This window comes from Pygocentrus nattereri, chromosome 17 (assembly GCF_015220715.1).
Source record: "Pygocentrus nattereri isolate fPygNat1 chromosome 17, fPygNat1.pri, whole genome shotgun sequence".
In the NCBI taxonomy this organism is placed as follows: domain Eukaryota; kingdom Metazoa; phylum Chordata; class Actinopteri; order Characiformes; family Serrasalmidae; genus Pygocentrus; species Pygocentrus nattereri.
This window is the reverse complement of record NC_051227.1, coordinates 13,351,158-13,370,121: the sequence shown is the minus strand read 5'-3', so window position 1 is coordinate 13,370,121 and position 18,964 is coordinate 13,351,158. Positions and strand designations below refer to the sequence as shown.

The window sequence follows — 18,964 nt, the reverse complement described above, 5'->3', positions numbered from 1 at the left end:
CATAACAGTGCTGCCCCCTGCTGGAAGTACTGTGATCAGTACTTGTATGATCATTGTATCTGATAGAGCACAACTTGAAGGGGAACTCCACCGAGCGTTTTCCCAACTTTCTTCATAATTAACTGGTTAAGATGTAAACAGAGCGGTTCAGAGTGTTTTGGTGTTCTAGATAAACTTACCGAGTCAGAACTGTTCACAGTGGTGGTGATAGGAACCAGAGGTCCCCCTCTAAAAGCTCTTCACAGAAAGTTCCTACATGAAATGGTTCTGAATTCACTGCCTGATGACTGAGACGCTGTTTTATGATAGTTTAGAGAAGTTAAACTCCATTCATGGTGGAGGGAGACATGCAGGGAGCTGTGCGGCAAAATAGTCCCCAAAGAAAACTGATTATTCCAGATTTTCCACTATTTTCCATCATCAACATTCCATATAAACTCAGAAGACTCATGTAGGTTCTCTGGTGGTTCTGGATAGTAAATAAAATGTCTATATTTGTGTTGTAGTCATGGCGACGCCTGGTTCCCATCACCACCACTGTAAAGACATCTGAACCATTTCACACCAAACCGCTCTGAACCGCTATGATTACATCTGAACACTGAATCTTCTTCTTCTTCTTTCGGCTGCTCCCTTTAGGGGTCGCCACAGCGGATCATCTGCCTCCTCTACTTTTACACCAACCATCTCCATATCCACCTTCACTACATCCATAAGCCTTCTCTGAGGTCTACCTCTTCTCCTTCTACCCGGCAGCTCCATCTCCAACATTCATTGCCCAATATATCCACTATTCCTCCTCAACACATGTCCAAACCATCTCAACCTGGCCTCTCTGGCTTTATCTCCAAACTGCTCCACCTTCACTGTCACTCTGATCTGCTCATTTCTAATCTTGTCCATCCTTGTCACTCCCAACGAAAATGTCAGCATCTTCATCTCCGCCACCTCCAGCTCAGCCTCCTGTCTTTTAGACAGAGCCACAGTCTCCAAACCATATCTGAACACTGAATCATGGAGGAATTTTGAAAAGTTGTTGGAGCTCTTCATTAAACGCAGAATATCAAAACCAGTCTTTTTAATTCGAAGGAATAAAGAGAAGCTGGAAAATCATTTAAAAATGAATTAGGATTTTTTGGGAACATAAGACGACATAAATATAATAAATATCAATCCATTAGTGCATCTCCATGGGAAACACAAAATATTGTGTTCTCAGGCCCAGAGAAGGTGGCAGGGTTTCTGGATCCTGTTTATATTTGGTTTCTTCTTTGTATTTTAGAGTGTTTGTGTTTTTAACAGCATTTGTGGATGCAGTGATTAACTGTTTTCACAGACAGTGGTTTTCAAAAGTGTTTGAGTCCATGCAGTGATTTCCACTACAGAATCATGTCTATTTTTAATGCAGCACAGCCTGAGGGCCCAAAGATCACAGCCAGCAAATACTGGTTTTTGACCTCGTCCCTTACATACAGAGATTTCTCCAGATTCTCTGAATCTTTTAATGATATTATGTACCGTAGACGATGAAAAGCAGATGTCCTTTGCTGTTTTATGTTGAGAAACATTTTTCTTAATTTGCTGCTCTATTTGATGGTGCAGTCTTTCACAGAGTGGTGAACCCTCCTCATCTCTACTTCTGAAAGGCTCCGCCTGTCTGAGATGTTCTTTTATACCCAATCATGTGACTGACCTTTTGCCAGTTTAACCAAATTAGTTGTGAGATGTTCCACCAGGTGGTTTGCATTAAACAGCTTCAGTCTTTTGTTGCTCCTGTCCCAAAAACAATAAAATATGTTTCAACATTTGCTGTGTTGCCTTTGTACCATTTTTAATAAAATATAGGGTTTAAATGATTTGCATATCATTCTGTTCTTATTTACATTACGGACAGCATTACAACCCTTTGTGAATGGGGTCATACAAGAAAAGTTTAAGAGAGATTTTTATCGATTTTTTCCTGCAGTTCTTTTTGTTTACCAGGTCTCATTTTATACAGGCCTCTGAACCGCTGGTCACTTATGTCCTGACAGAAAGTTGAAAGAGCCGGATCGTCTTCAGTGTGATGTCCATTAGGGCCTTTTTAACCTATTGAATTTCATTGTTAGGCAAAAATATCGACTTCAGATCACACTGTAGCGCATCATGTCCATCTGCAAATCTCCACTCAGGATGTTTATTTTGGAGTATAGATTTTCAGCAGATGCTCTACACACATCAACCTGCCTCGTATGACCTTCACACACTTTTACACTGTACGAACAAATTTCACACACTTTCTGTAGTTTAAGGAGAACTGTTACTAGTTTTTGCACAGTTTATCCTCTTACCGTGTTTGTCTCTGTATGTTGAAGTGTAATTCCACCCATTTATCAAAATTTTTGCATAATTCAATGCGTCATTCGGAGTAGTTTTTTTACGGTTTTTAGTGTTTTACGGCAGTTGTGAGAAGATTCCGGTCCTATAATGTATTTCAAAATCCATGCATGGTGGAGGGATACACGCAGGGTGTTGTGAGATGAAGAAAACTTCACTTTTTTCAGACTTTCTACTATTTCCCATCATCAACATTCCATATAGGGGTGATCAGGGTTACCAGGGCCCTACCCTGGAGCCAGCCCTGGGGGAGGGGCTCGCCAGCGAGCGTCTGGTGGCCGGGCATTCACTCATGGTGCCCGGCCGGGCCCAGCCCAGCCCAAAGGAGCTACATGAGTCCCCCCTCCCATCGACCCACCACCGATGAGAGGGCCAGTAGTAGGGGTTCGGTGCATTGTGGATCGGGCAGTGTCCGAAGGCGTGGGCCTTGGCGTTCTGATCCTCGGTTGCTGAAACTGGCTTTTGGAACTTGGAACGTTACCTCACTGAGTTGGTGCACGAGGTTGAGAGATACCGTCTAGATATAGTCGGGCTCACCTCAACACACAGCTTGGGCTCTGGGCCCAATCTCCTTGAGAGGGGCTGGACTTTATTCTTTTCTGGAGTTGCCCATGGTGAGAGGCGGCGGGCAGGTGTGGGCTCTCTCATAGCCCCTCGACTCGGTGATTGTATGTTGGGGTTTTCCCCGGTGGACAGAGGGTAGCTTCCCTACACCTTCGGGTTGGGGAACGGGTCCTGACTGTTGTCTGTGCTTTGAACTGCTGTTCGGTGCATGAGTACCCAGCCTTCCTAGAGTCCTTGGGAGGGGTGCTTGAAAGTGCTCCTCCTGGAGACTTGATTGTCCTACTGGGGGACTTCAACGCTCACGTGGGCAATGACAGTAAGACCTGGAGGGGTGTGATTGGGAGGAATGGCCTCTCTGATCTGAACCCGAGTGGTGTTCAGTTTTTGGACTTCTGAGCAAACCACAGTTTGTCCATAACGAACACCATGTTTGAACACAAGGATGTCCATATGTGCACATGGCACCAGGACACCCTAGGCCGCAGTTCAATGATTGACCTTGTAGTCAATCAGTCATCGTGTCATCGTGACACATCAAATGTGTCATCGGACTTGCGGCCATGTGTTTTGGGCACTCGGGTAAAGAGAGGAGCTGAGCTGTCTGAGTGGTGAGTTGGATCAGGTGGTGGGGGAAGATACCGGTCAGACCAGGCAAACCCAAACGTATAGTGAGGGTTTGCTGGGAACGTCTGGCAGAAGAACCTGTCAGATTGATCTTCAACTCACACCTCCGTCAGAACTTTGACCAGATATCGGGGGAGGTGAGGGACATTGACTAAGAATGGGCCATGTTCCGCTCCTCCATTGTTGAAGCGGCTGACTGTAGCTGTGGTCGCAAGGTAGTTGGTGCCTTTTGAGGCGGTAATCCTCGAACCCGGTGGTGGACACCCCAGGTGAGAGATGCCGTCAAGCTGAAGAAGGAGTCCTACTGGGCATGGTTGGCCTGTAGGACACCAGAGGCAGCTGGCAGGTATCGACAGGTCAAGCGATCTGCGGCTTCAGTCGTTGCCAAGGCAAAAACCCGGGTGTGGGAAGAGTTCGGTGAGGCCTTGGAAAGTGACTAAGTCGGCTCTGAAAAGATTCTGGCAAACCGTCAGGCGACTCAGAAGGGGAAAGCAGTGTGCCACTAGCACTGTATATAGTGGAGATGGTGTGCTGCTGACTTCGACTGAAGACGTCATTGGGCGGTGGAAGGAATACTTTGAGGACCTTCTCAATCCCACCAACACGTTCTCCAGTGAGGAGACAGAGTCTGGGGACACAGGAATATGCTTGTCCATTACTGAGGCCGAAGTCGCTAAGGTAGTTAAAAAGCTCCTTGGCGGCAGGGCTCCAGGAGTGGATGAGATCCGTCCCGAGTTCCTCAAGGCTCTGGATGTTGTGGGGCTGTCTTGGCTGACACGACTTTTCAACATTGTGTGGACATTGGGGGCGGTGCCACTGGATTGGCAGACTGGGGTGGTGGTGACTCTTTTTAAAAAGGGGGACCGGAGGGTGTGTTCCAACTACAGGGGAAATCACACTCCTCTGCCTCCCTGGTAAGGTCTATGCAGGGGTACTGGAGAAGAGAGTCCGGCTTATAGTCAAACCTCGGATTCAGGAGGAGCAGTGCAGGTTCCGCCCTGGTCGTGGAACACTGGACCAACTCTTCACCCTCTCCAGGATTCTGGAGGGTTCATGGGAGTTTGCCCAACCAGTCCACATGTGCTTTGTGGATTTGGAGAAGGCATTCGACTGTGTTCCCCGGGGTATTCTGTGGGAGGTGCTTCGGGAGTATGGGGTACATGGCTCTTTGCTACGAGCCATTCAGGCCCTGTACAAACAAAGCAGGAGTTTGGTTTGCATGGCCGGCAGTAAGTCAGACTCGTTTTTTTTCTTTGAATATGCATATAACTTTGTAAACATACATGCTTTGGGCTGTGCAGAACCAAATGTCAACAACGTTAATACAAACAATTTCAGACTATAATGCTCTCCAAACAAAGTAAGGGAAGCGTGAGATATGAAGTCTCCATGTTTGCTAACTACATGAACTGTACATGTGACAGCATGTGTACAAGAATAGCTTGACTTTGCATAATAATCTGAACAGTTCTGTGGTGCATATATGACAGTAAGTTTCAATTCAGTCAGCTGATCAACGGTAACTTAAACTATGTCCTGTGTATGTGTGTGTCCAAGATTCAGCATTTGTATCTTGCTGGCGTTTTCACTTGTCTTCCAGACCTTGTAAAGTATTCCTCTCTCGAATGTTTCTCAGTTAAATCAGATTGTTCTGCAAAACCAGCTTCAGCAGGTGAACCAGATTCACTGACCTGCGGCTTGAAACAAAAATCAACAACAACATTGTGTGAGGCTGATGGGAAGTCCTATTCAGCTGTTTCAGGAGGTGTTTCCGGTTTCTCCTATTGGTTCTTCCATCTGGCATCTGAACAATGAATGATCTTGGTTGCTTATGCTTGCTGATCACAATAACAGGTTGCTAATGTTGCCTTCTCTGAATTCTCACCTTGTCTCCTATGTATATGCTTGGCAGGTTCTTTGTCTGTCTGTCATAATAGCTCTTCTGCTTGACTTGTCTCCTCTCCAGATTGTCCTGAACCTGAATTTTGCTTTTAGGTGTTAATAGAACATTGGAGGTAGGAAGTTTGGATTTCAATTGATGGCCCATCAGTAGCTGTGCTGGTGAGTAACCTATGCCGTCTAGTGGTGTGTTACTATATTGCAACAGTGCAATGTATGGATCACCTTTACCATCTTGAGCTGTCTTGAGTACATTCTTGATGGTCTGCATGATTCTTTCTGCTTGGCCGTTTGACTGTGTATGTCCTGGACTTGACGTTATGCGTTTGAACTCCCAGTCTCTTGGAAAGTTGCTGAATTCTGCACTGGCATATTGTGGACCATTATCAGACACAACAATGTCTGGCATGTGCCTGGCAAACACTGATCTTAGAGACATGATGATGCCTTGGGCAGTTGTGTAGGAATGTTTGCTGATCTCAGGGAACTTGGAATAGTAATCTACACATAGGAGGTACTCTCCTCCATTGTAGTGGAACAGGTCAGTGGACCATGGTCTTCCTGGCAGTGAATGGGACAATAGAGGCTCTCTTGGATTGTTGTTTCTGTTGGCATTGCGCACAGCACATTGTGACACAAAGTCCTCTGTTTGAGCTGACATGCCAGGCCAGTACAAGATGGCCCTTGCTCTTTCTTTGCATTTTAACACTCCAATGTGTGATTCATGGATTCTGTTCAGCATTTCTTGTCATAGCTGATTTGGGACAATGATTTTGGCAGCTTTGAACAGCAGTCCTGATGCGTAGCTTATTTCCTCTTTGAATGTCCAATGTGCTTGGATTTCCTTTGGGATGGCATTTTTCTCATTGGGCCATCTATCGATAGTCATTGTGCGTAGTAGTTGCATCTCTGGATCGTTAGCTGTTGCCTTTTGGAATGTGGTTAGCTTTTCTTCAGATATGGGCAGCTGTGTCATGGTCCAGTTCACTTCTAGTTCTTTGCCTAGCAAGTCTTCAGTCTGCTCATTCAGATGTGCACGACTCAGTTTTATCTGAGATGTGCATTTCTTTGCCTGGTTTGTATTTGACACAGAGAATGTATTTTTGAAGCCTGAGCAACATTCGATGTAACCTTGGTGGGGCCTTGTGCAGCAGCTTTTTGAATATGGTTTCTAGAGGCTTGTGGTCACTTTCAATCAGTATTTCTTTTTCTTTTCACAACCATGTGAGTCAGTAATTGCACGAGATTCAAAAGCCACTGGCTTTCCATCCTGAAGAACAGCTGCTCCAATGCCTTCTGAGCTCGCATCAACAGATAGTGTCACAGGTACTTTTACATCATAGAGCTTTAGTGTGGGAGTGTTTGTGAGCAAAGATTTCAGCTTTTCAAAACCTTGTGCTTTACCTTGTTCCCAGTGCCACTGACTGTCATGCTCAAACAGTTTTCTGGGAGGTGCACTGATTGCTGACAGGTTGGGAATAAACCTGGAAAGGTACTGGATCATGCCCATGAATCTCATGAGTGCTTGCTTGTTTTCTGGTGTAGGCATATGTGTTACAGCTCTCACTTTCTCTGGATCTGGCTTGAGACCTTCTGCAGATAGTATATGTCCAATGTACCGGATTTGTGATGTTATGATCTTGCACTTGTTTTTGTTGAGTTTCAAATTCCGCTGTCTTGCCCTTTTCAGCACTTGGACGAGTCTGCTGTCATGTTCCTTGACTGTTTTACCCCAGACTAAGATATCGTCCATAACATCGCCAACACCTTCCAGGCCTTCAGTCATCTGTGCAATTGACCTTTGAAATACCTCAGAGGCTGAGGACACCCCAAAAGGAAGTTGAAGGAATCAGTATCTCCCAATGGATGTGTTAAATGTACAGAGCTTGGAGCTTTCGTTGTCAAGTTTGATCTGCCAGAATCCTTGATTGGCTTCTAGCACAGAGAATATTTTTGCATTTGTTATGCTGGAAACCACCTCTTCTACTGTGAGCAGTGGGTAGTGTTCTCATTTAATTGCTTTATTAAGGTCTTGGGGATCAATACATATCCTGATGGTTTCACCACTGTGACCATGCTGTTTACTCAGCCGGTTCATGCTGTGTGGTGATTACTCCCATTTTCTCCATTTTCTGTAGTTCAGTTCATCAATGATTTTGTCTTTCAGGGCAATCAGGGTTTTTCTTGGCCGATGAATCGCTGGTGAGTCCTTGGGATCTACTTGAATGTGGTGATGCCCTGGTAGGCATCCAAGACCAGTGAACAGATCATCAAAGTCTTTCAAAATGTCATTTTCAGTTGTGATTCCATGCACTCTTCTAATCACACCTAACATCTTACATGTCTCATGTCCTAGTATTGCTGGTACCTCACTGTCAACAATCCATCCATCCATTTTCTAAGCCGCTTCTCTGTCAGGGTCACGGGGGGGGGGGGATCGATGCTGGAGCCTATCCCAGCAGTCATCGGGTGGACGGCAGGATACACCCTGGACAGGTCGCCAGTCCAGCGCAGGGCAACCTTCAACAATGTATAATTCAATTTTGCATTTTTGGCTTTTGTGTTCACAGGTGAGTGTTAGCTTTCTCAATGTTGACATGTGGTGGCCAGAATATATGAGCAGTTTTTGCACGCTGAATTTTTGAGCTTTGTTCCAAGTGTTGCCAATGGTTTTCAGATTTTCTGTTCTTTTGATTTCAATCGTTCCAATAAAGAAATCTTCCTGCTCTGGCTTTTGCTCTACTGCATGCATTTTTCTCATCATACTGATCTGATTTTTTGTTTCTCATGTATTGGCGAAGTGATACTTGGCCATAGGCAGGACATTGTTTCTGTTTATGTTCGTAACCACATCTGGAGCAGATTGTTTCTGTTGCTTCTAGTTTGGATTTATTTTTGGGTTCAAACCCAACTGTCATTGTTTTGTTTCTGTCATTCTGTTTTGTATTTCTGATGCATTTGATCTTGTTTATTTTAACTTCTTCATTGAGCATTTTCACTTGACTGGATGTCACTTCATTTGCACGACAGATATCTATGGCCTTTGTCAATGTCAGATCTGATTCTCTTAACAGTCTTGCCCGCACTTGGTCTTCCTTAATACCACAAACAATCCTGTCTCTGATTAACAAGTCAAGCAATTCACCGAATTCAGTCTTTTGCCTTATTCTTCAGATCTGTGACGTACGCATCAAAGCTTTCAACTAGAACCTCTCGTGAAGAACAAATGGCGAATGTATGGTAGGTTCTATCTTGGCTCGCAGTAATCCTTGAACTTGTTTTTCAACACATTTATTTTATTTGTTTCTTCCTCTCTGAATTGGAATGTGTTGTAGACCTTCACTGCTTCTTCTCCTGTGACGTGCAGAAAGGTGGCGCATTGCACTTTTTCAGACATCTCAGTGATGCCACTCGTGGTGAGAAATAGGTCAAACTTTTGCACCCACACTCTCCAATTTTCGGCGAGATTGCCTAGCAGACACAGTGCTGAAGGTGGCTGCAACTGTGCCATTTTAGTCACTAGCTCTTTTACTTTATTCTGACACCATGTAAAGTATGGACGAGGGACAACACATGCAGTTCACCCTTGCTTCTTTGTTTACGTACATGCGCAAGTTTCAGAACTACGGGTGCCCCTTAGGTACATAATATGTGACAGTCAGGACCCCATGGACCCTCACAGAGCAGGTACTATTTGGGTGGTGGATCATTCTCAGCACTGCAGTAACACTGACGTGGTGGTAGTGTGTTAGTGTGTGTTGTGCTGGTCTGAGTGGATCAGACACAGCAGTCCTGCTGGAGTTTTTAAACACCCAAGTGTCGCTGCTGGACTGAGAATAGTCCACCAACCAAAAATATCCAGCCAACAGTGTCCTGTGGGCAGCGTCCTGTGACCACCAATGATGGACTAGAGGATGACCAACACAAACTGTGCAGCAGCAGATGAGCTATCGTCTCTGACTTTACATCTACAAGGTTGACCGACAATGTAGGAGGGTCTAATAGAGTGGACATTGAGTGGACACTCACTCCAGCAGCACTGATGTATCTGATCCACTCAGACCAGCACAACACACACTAACACACCACCACCACGTCAGTGTTACTGTAGTGCTGAGAATGACCCACCACTCAAATAGTACCTGCTCTCTACATGGGGGTCCTGACCACTGAAGAACGGGGTAAAAGGGGGCTAACAAGGTATCAGAGAAACAGATGGACTACAGTCTGTAACTATACAGTAAGTGGAGCTGATAAAATGGACAATGAGTATAGAAACAAGGAGGTGCACCAAATTAAGTGGCTAGTCAGTGTGAATACAGCTAAATACTGATGTTAAGGTGTTAAATCCACAAGGGGGCAGCAAAGACCCTTTAGAAAACAGAGAAGGTCATCAGGCAACTCGTTTTTATCTTCCCTCTGTTTCTGAATCTCTCTCTCTCTCTCTCTCTCTCTCTCTCTCTCTCTCCTGTTTCTGTGCCTCTCTTTCTCTCTCCCCTCTGTTAATGTGTCTCTCTCTCTCTCTCTTTCTCCCCGTTACTGTATCTCTTCCTCTCTTTCCCATTTCTGTATCTCTCTCCTTCTCCCTCCCCTCTGTTATGGTGTCTTTTTCTCTCTCTCCCCCATTTCTGTATCTCTCTCTCTCTCTCTCTCTCTCTCTCTCTCTCTCTCTCTCATATCTGTTACTGTCTCTCTCTCATTTCTGTCTCTTCTCTCGTTTCTGTACCTCTCTCCCTCTCCCGTTACCGTGTGTCTCTCTCTCCCCCCTGTTACTGTCTCTCTCCCATTTGTGTACCTCTCTCTCTCTTGTTACCATGTCTCTCTCTCGTTTCTGTGCCTCTCATTTCCCTGTTACTGTCTCTCTCTCCCATTTCTGTACCTCTCTCTCTTCTCTGTTACTGTGTCTCTCTCACATTTCTGTACCTCTCTCTCTCTTTTCTATTTCTGTACCTCTATCTCTCACCTGTTACGGTCTCTCCCATTTCTGTACCTCTCTCTCTCCCCGTTACAATCTCTCCTGTTTCTGTACCTCTCTCTCTCTCCCGTTACAATCTCTCCTGTTTCTGTACCTCTCTCTCTCTCTCCCCTGTTACAATCTCTCCTGTTTCTGTTCCTCTCTCTCTCTCTCCCCTGTTACACTCTCTCCTGTTTCTGTACCTCTCTCTCTCTCCCCTGTTATGATCTCTCCTGTTTCTGTACCTCTCTCTCTCCCCGTTACAATCTCTCCTGTTTCTGTACCTCTCTCTCTCCCCTGTTACAATCTCTCTTGTTTCTGTACCTCTCTCTCTCCCCTGTTACAATCTCTCCTGTTTCTGTACCTCTCTCTCTCCCCTGTTACAATCTCTCCTGTTTCTGTAACTCTCTCTCTCCCCGTTACAATATCTCCTATTACTGTGTCTGTCTCTCTCTCTCTCTCTCCCGTTTCTGTACCTCTCTCTCTCCCGTTATGGTCTCTCCCCTGTTACTGTACCTCTCTCTCTCCCATTACTCTCTCTCTCTCTCTCTCTCTCTCTCTCTTTCTGTACCTCTCTCTTCCCTGTTACTGTCTCTCTCTCCCCTGTTACTTTCTCTCTCTCCCATTTCTGTACCCCTCTCTGTCCTGTTTCTCTCTCTCTCTCGTTTCTGTACCTCGCTGTCTCCCGTTACTGTCTCTCTTTCCCCTGTTACTGTGCCTCTCTCCCATTTCTGCACCTCTCTTCCCTGTTACTCTGTCTCTCTCCCCTATTACGATCTCTCCCATTTCTGTACCTCTCTCTCTTCTGTTACTGCCCCCCCTCTCTCCCCTGTTACTGTATCTCTCTCCCGTTTCTGTACCTCTCTCTCTTCCCTGTTACTGTGTCTCTCTCCCATTTCTGTACCTCTCTCTCCCGTGTTATGGCCTCTCCCATTTCTTTACCTCTCTCTCTTCCCTGTTACTGTGTCTCTCTCCCATTTCTGTACCTCTCTCTCCCCTGTTATGGTCTCTCCCATTTCTTTACCTCTCTCTCTCTAGTCTCTCTCTCTCCCGTTTGTGTACCTCTCTTCCCTGTTACTGTCTCTCTCTCCCCAGTTTGTGTTCCTCTGTCTCTCCCGTTTCTGTATCTCTCTCCCTCTCCCCTGTTACTGTGTCTCTCTCCCATTTGTGTACCTCTCTCTCTCCTGTTACCATGTCTCTCTCCCGTTTCTGTGCCTCTCTCTCTTCTCTGTTACTGTGTCTCTCTCACATTTCTGTACCTCTCTCTCTCTCTCTTCCCTGTTACTCTCTCTCTCTTTTCTACTTCTGTACCTCTATCTCTCCCCTGTTGCGGTCTCTCCCATTTCTGTACCTCTCTCTCTCTCCCCGTTACAATCTCTCCTGTTTCTGTACCTCTCTCTCTCTCCCCTGTTACAATCTCTCCTGTTTCTGTACCTCTCGCTCTCTCCCCTGTTACAATCTCTACTGTTTCTGTACCTCTCTCTCTCTCTCTCCCGTTATGATCTCTCCTGTTTCTGTACCTCTCTCTCTCCCCGTTACAATCTCTCCTGTTTCTGTACCTCTCTCTCTCCCCTGTTACGATCTCTCCTGTTTCTATACCTCTCTCTCTCCCCGTTACAATCTCTCCTGTTACCTATTTCTCTCCCGTTACTGTGTCTGTCTCTCTCTCTCTCTCCCGTTTCTGTACCTCTCTCTCTCCCATTATGGTCTCTCCTGTTACTGTACCTCTCTCTCTCCCATTACTCTCTCTCTCTCTTTCTGTACCTCTCTCTTCCCTGTTACTGTCTCTCTCTCCCCTGTTACTTTCTCTCTCTCCCATTTCTGTACCCCTCTCTGTCCTGTTTCTGTAACTTTTTGTCTCTCTCTCTCGTTTCTGTACCTCGCTGTCTCCCGTTACTGTCTCTCTTTCCCCTGTTACTGTGTCTCTCTCCCATTTCTGTACCTCTCTTCCCTGTTACTCTCTCTCTCCCCTATTACGATCTCTCCCATTTCTGTACCTCTCTCTTCTGTTACTGTCCCCCCCCCTCTCTTCCCTGTTACTGTCTCTCTCTCCCCAGTTTCTGTTCCTCTCTCTCTCCCGTTACTGTGTCTGTCTCTCCCGTTTCTGTATCTCTCTCTCTCCCTCATTTCTGTACCTCTCTCTGTCCTGTTTCTGTATCTTTTCGTCTCTGTCTCTTGTTTCTGTACCTCGATCTCTCCCCTGTTACTGTCTCTCTATCCACTGTTACTGTGTCCCTCTCCCATTTCTGTACCTCTCTCTCTCTCCCGTTTCTGTATCTTTTTCTCTCCCCCCTGTTACTGTGTGTCTCTCCCATTTCTGTACCTCTCTCTCTTCCCTGTTACTGTGTCTCTCTCCCATTTCTGTACCTCTCTCTCTTCCCTGTTACTGTGTCTCTCTCCCGTTTCTGTACCTCTCTCTTCCCTGTTACTGTGTCTCTCCCATTTCTGTACCTCTCTCTCTCCCCTGCTACTGTGTCTCTCTCTCCCATTTCTGTACCCCTCTCTGTCCTGTTTCTGTATCTTGTCTCTCTCTCGTTTCTGTACCTTGCTGTCTCCCGTTACTGTCTCTCTTTCCCCTGTTACTGTGTCTCTCTCCCATTTCTGTACCTCTCTCTTCCCTGTTACTCTCTCTCTCTCCTGTTTCTGTACCTCTTTCTCTCCCCTGTAACTGTTCCTCTCTCTCTCCACTGTTACTGTGTCTGTCTCTCCCATTTCTGTATCTTTCTCTCTCCTGTTACTGTGTGTGTGTCTCTCTCTATCTCCCCCCATTTCTATACCTCGCTCTCTCCCCTGTTACTGTGTCTCTCTCCCTTTACTGTGTCTCTCTCCCATTTCTGTACCTCTCTCTCCCCTTTTTCTGTATCTTTTTCTCTCTCCCCTCTGTTACTGTACCTCTCTCCCCTGTTACTGCCTCTCTCCCCTTTCTGCACCGCTCTCTCTCCCCTCTGTTACTATCTCTCATTCACACACTCTCTCTCTCTCCCCCCTTTTACCGCCTCTCTGTCCCGTTTCTGGATCTCTCTTCCCCGTTTCTCTACACCTCTGTCCTGTTTCTCTCCATCTCGTTTCTTTATCTCTTTCCTTCCCCTCTCTCTACTTTTCTCAGCCTCTTTTCTGTTTCTCTTTATCCCTCTTTCTGCTGTTTCAGTACCTGTCTTTCACTCTCTATCCCCATTTCACTCACTCCCTGTCTCCTTCTCTCTAACCACACCCAAAAGACGAGCTGTAGGGTGACTGTAGACCTGTAGCCCTTACAGCAGCTACTCTACGGCCTCAGTCCTGCAGTAAGCGCTGTGATTGTAGTGAAGTCAGGAGAGTCAGACGGAGGAGCAGCTGCTCTCTGATAGAGACGGAGATGCTGAGCTGACTCTGTAAACAGGCTGCGTCCGTCCCACATTCCCATCATACCCCACAGGATGAAATGTTTTTTTCGGGCCCTTGCTGAATGTCAGTCCGTGCTGACGACCTGGACAGATGGTATCTGGAGTGCATCTTCCTCGGCGGAGAAGGCCTGGTAGCTTTCCTGCCACATGTATTTTTTATCACAGTCTACACGGCATAAAATATTCACACAGGACCTTCACGTCTCCGGGGCCAGCCAGACCACGATCCCTCATCTCCACCACCTCACACACAGCTGTGCTTTACACGGGCCCAAAGGGGAACTCCAGAGTCTGCGAATTTTCTGCATAGGTAAATGGTTACCCTGCCGAAAACGGACAAGTAGCAATTGTCTAAAGCCTTCCAATAGAGACCTTTAGATTTCATTAGAAAACCATCAAATGCCTTTAGAATCAGCCATTGGTCACCTGTTAAACCATTAAGACCCTTAAACTATGATACTAACCCAAAAAAAGCCAAAACACATTAACCCAAAAAAAAAAACAGCAGGAACCAACAGAAACACTTAACAGTTTCTATTGCTTTTGTTAGCAGGGTAAGAGATCATTCAGAATGGTTTGATGTGAAATTCTTCATTGTAGAGAAACTTGGGACCAGTCCCATTTCTTCTTTTTACCCCTACCTCTTGTTTTCGAATGTCTCCCTAACCCCTTGGAACTGAGTTACAGGGCAGTGGTTGAGATCTTTCCTCTGAAATGAGACCCTCAAATAAAGAGCATCACTTCATTAACAGCTACAAGCACTGCTTTGTAGGTGACCCTGCCCGTCTGCAGGGACAGCAGAGGAGGGTAAAGTTCAGCTCCTCACTACTGGGCTTTAGTTACATTTAGGGATCATAAGCCTTCAAAGAGGGGTCAATTATTTATTATCACCCACCTCTAATTCTTCAGTGATATGAAGCCAAAGTCAGATATTCTCCAGATTCTTACTCAGATTTTCCTGTTCCACCTTAAATGGAGCAGCAGTTACATTCTGGTGCTTTAGGTGTCAGAACTGCTGGACTATTTAAGGTGGAACGGGAAAGTTAGCTAGCCAGCTACCATGACGTCAGCATAGTACTAGTGATTTTTTGTGCCAAAATACACTGAAATGACATTAAACTAAGATAAAAAAGTGGTTATTGTAATTTTGTAACAGAGAAAATTCTCACATTTGTGGATTTCTTTGGTTTTTGGTCTCACTGGTTTTTCTTGTTTTCTCATATCTCTCTGTTTGCAGTCTCTGAAAAAAACTCAGTTTGAAGGGTCATGTAGCTTCGCCCTACCCCTCTATCTCAACAAGAATCAGGACCCCCCCCACCCCTAGATGTGAACGCCCAAAACAGAAGAGTGAGGGCTGAGTGGTAGGGACGAGGGGTGAGGGGTGAAATGGGACTGGACCTTACAGAATCAAAATTGTTTACAGTGGTGGTGATGCCCACACAGCATGCGGATGTGGGCCACTAACCACTGACACTGGCAGATTGCATGTTAAAAATGCCCATATGGCCCATATGTCTCAAAACATATGGGCTACTTCTGGTGAGGCCCGTCAGTGCCAACCTGAGCTACATGGACATGATTTATGCTTTAAACAGGGATTAACAGGATTGTGGGGGCACACTGTACTAATCCAGATCTCAGCCTGTACCGCATGGTACACTGTGAAAGTCCAACCCAAAACTTGTTGGCCTGTGCGGCGTTTTGTTTGGTTTTTGAACAAAGAATAACGTTGGGTTAAAATGTTAATTTGCATTAGTCTAACACAACCTGCCTCAGCACAACAGTTAGAAATGGTGGTTCTTCAAGGGTTCTTTAGTAAAGAAAATGGTTCTGTATAGAATCAGGAACACTCAAAGAGCTGTGTGCATGATTACAGGGTTCGTTGCATGGTGGAATGGTTCTTCAGATAATTGGAGAATGTGTTTTATATAGAACATTTTTAAAAAAGCGTTCTTTATTGTAACAAACCGTCGTAACGACAGAAGAACACTTTTTGGGGCTATAAAGAACGGTTTCTTTACTAAAGAACTCTTGAAGAACCATTGTTTTTAAAGTGGAATGCTTCTCCTCATCCCAGTTGCTCCATCATCAGGAGAACAAGAGTTCATATCCCGCCACAGCCATCTGCAGCTGGTGGCACCGTGCTACAGTGGAAAGCCGCGTAAGCCGGGTCAGTTCTGGCACTGTCGGCTTAAAGGTGGCTGAAACGAGGCCCTGTGTAAACAGCCTGTGTTCTAGCAACTGCATCTCTCCACCTTTTATGTGCCATCATTCCATCTTGAATGTGGGCCACAAGTAAATGGCAGGTTCAAACCGTATCCTGTGGGATCTGGGGAGGAACCAGACGTCCCCCTCTAAAAGCTCCTCACAGAAAGTTCCTACATGAAATGGTTCTGAATTCACTGCCTGAGGACTGAGACGCTGTTTTATGATAGTTTAGAGAAGATTGTGGTCTAAAATATATTTTAAATATTAATGGTGGAGGGATACATTCGGGGTGTTGTGCGGCAAAATAGTCCCCAAAGGAAATTTATTGGTGATTATTGTTTAATAGGACGTGGCCACAATTTACTATATTGAAGCCAAAATTACAATATTGAGGACACAAATTACCAGAGACCACTGTTAAGTCTATTTCATACCAACCCACTCTGAACAAAATGACCAGGAGAAATTTTGAAACATTTGGTGGGGTTCCCCTTTAAGGAAAACTGCTGACTCCCTAATCGAGGGTCCCTCACTCAGAGTGACGCCCCCCCGAGATGTGGTGATTATCAAGTTACATTACAGAAATCATTTGCTCAGTCACTGCCCACAGTCAGCGGTCAGACATTGAATTAACTCACGGACTCTGTAGTTTCAGAAACGCACACACGACTCAAGCTGTAGACAAAAAATGGTTTATTTCGTTCCGCATTTCGTCACGTTTTCCGCAGTTTGACAGAGAAGCTGTACAAAATATGTCACACGAGAAAAAAAAAAAGAGGACACGATCGACTCGGACGGATGTGGACGCGTCATCCCTTCAGCTTCCGAATAGATCCTGACAAGAGAACGGGGGGGGGGGGGGCAGAGAGAGAGAGAACAGAGAGAGCAAGAGAAAGACAGAGTGACAAAGAGAGAGAAAAAGAGAGACAGAGAGAGAGAGACTAAGACAAAGACAGAGAGAGCGCGAGAGCGTGAGGTGAGAGACAGAGAGAGAGAGAACAGAGAGAGCAAGAGAAAGACAGTGACAAAGAGAGAAAAAGAGAGACAGAGAGAGAGACTAAGACAGAGACAGAGAGAGCGCGAGAGCGTGAGGTGAGACACAGAGAGAGAGAGAGAGAGAGAGAGAGAGAGAGAGAGAGAGAGAGAGAGAGAGAGAGAGGTGAGAGCCAGAGAGAGAGAGAACAGAGAGAGCAAGAGAAAGACAGAGTGACAAAGAGAGAGAAAAAGAGAGACAGAGAGAGAGAGACTAAGACAGAGACAGAGAGAGTGTGAGAGGTGAGAGACAGAGAGAGACACAGAGAAAGAGAGAGAGCGAGAGAGCGAGAGAGAGGTGAGAGAGAGCGAGCGAAAGAGAGACGGAGAGAGCGAGAGAGACACAGAGAGAGGTGAGAGAGAGAGAGAGACACAGAGAAAGAGAGCGAGAGAGGTGAGAGAGAGCGAGCGAAAGAGAGACATCGAGAGAGAGAGAGAGGGAGGTGAGAGAGAAAGAGACAGAGCGCGAGAGAGACAGAGAAAGAGAGAGAGAGAGCGATAGAGAGGTGAGAGAGCGAGTGAAAGAGACAGAGAGCGAGAGAGACACAGAGAGGTGAGAGAGAGAGAGAGAGAGAGAGGGAGGGAGGTGAGAGAGAGAGACAGAGAGCGAGAGGTGAGAGACAGAGAGAGCGAGAGACTCAGAGAGAAAGAGAGGTGAGAGAGAGAGAGAGCGAGAGAGAGACACAGAGAAAGAGAGAGTGAGAGAGAGAGAGAGAGGTGAGAGTGAGCGAAAGAGAGACAGAGAGAGCGAGAGAGACACACACAGAGTGAGAGAGAGAGAGAGAGAGAGAGAGAGAGAGAGAGAGAGAGAGAGGAGCTAAATCCTTTCCCCATATCACATGAATAATTGATGTTGCTTTTATGCTACAAAAATAACATGAAATAGAATACAAAAAACTCCCGGCCTGTACTCCACCCGCTGCCTCCGGTGCAGTTTCACTACGTCAGTAATGTTCACACTAAATGGAGACACGTCCCGGGACCCTTCCTCAAACACCGCTCTGATCCACGGTTTGCTTTTCCTGGCTGTTTCCATCTCCCAGCATCACGGGAAAAGCCCCGGGCTGTACGGTTTGGCCTGCACTGACCGCCCTGCTCCTGCCGTAGCGCCGCGCTGCCTCGTCACGACTCTCGGGTGACTTTCTGCTGCGGCCAAGAAAAAACTCTCCCATCAGTTAAATGGGAGGCGACGGGCGAGAGAGTCCGGAGGCCGTAGTGATGCAGGAAGAGTCCAATACGGTTTTTACCAATAAAAATATATCATTACCGCAGTAAGAAGATCCGTTTGTGTTCGGCCTTACTTTCACAGTGTTTCACATGCACGTGAAGAGTCTACCGCTATTTTATAGGTGCTGGTTCCCAAAAAAATCAGTCTCTGCTGTTTGCTGATGCAAAGAAAAGCGTAAACATAGTCCTTTGGCGTCATTTATCGCAAGGAAACCTGTGTGAAATCGAAACATGGCCTTCAGGTTTCTCACAAGCATTGTCCGTAATGAGCATCTCCCTGAACTATGGAAAACAAAAGCAAACGGCAGGTGGACAAACGCCACGATGGCGCTGATCACGGCCCCCAACAGGCGCCAACAAGCGTCCCAGCTGCAGCTTCGCCGTCCAGAACGCCCGTTTCCTCTCCAGTGGACTGCTCTGGGCTCGTTTAGCATAGCTTTGCTAGCATTAGCCAGTGTGGCTTTGATCTGGTAGCATTAGCCTGTGTGCTAGCATTAGCCTGTGTGGCTTTGATCTGGTAGCATTAGCCTGTGTGCTAGCATTAGCCTGTGTGGGTTTGATCTGGTAGCATTAGCCTGTGTGCTAGCATTAGCCTGTGTGGGTTTGATCTGGTAGCATGAGCCTGTGTGCTAGCATTAGCCTGTGTGGCCTAGCTCTGCTAGCATTAGCCTGTGTGGCTTTAATCTGGTAGCATTAG

The 18,964-nt window shown here is 46.2% G+C and overlaps 1 protein-coding gene across 2 annotated transcripts in view; it reads right to left on the bottom strand.

Moving 5' to 3' along the window:
- Window positions 1-17,755: 17,755 nt before the first annotated feature.
- efna2a (ephrin-A2a) overlaps window positions 17,756-18,964 on the bottom strand; it is a 149,834-nt gene continuing 148,625 nt past the window's right edge. For both annotated transcript variants that reach the window (XM_017706308.2, XM_017706309.2), the window contains exon 4: window positions 17,756-18,964. This exon is cut by the window's right edge. The gene's annotated coding sequence lies outside the window, so the exon portion shown is untranslated.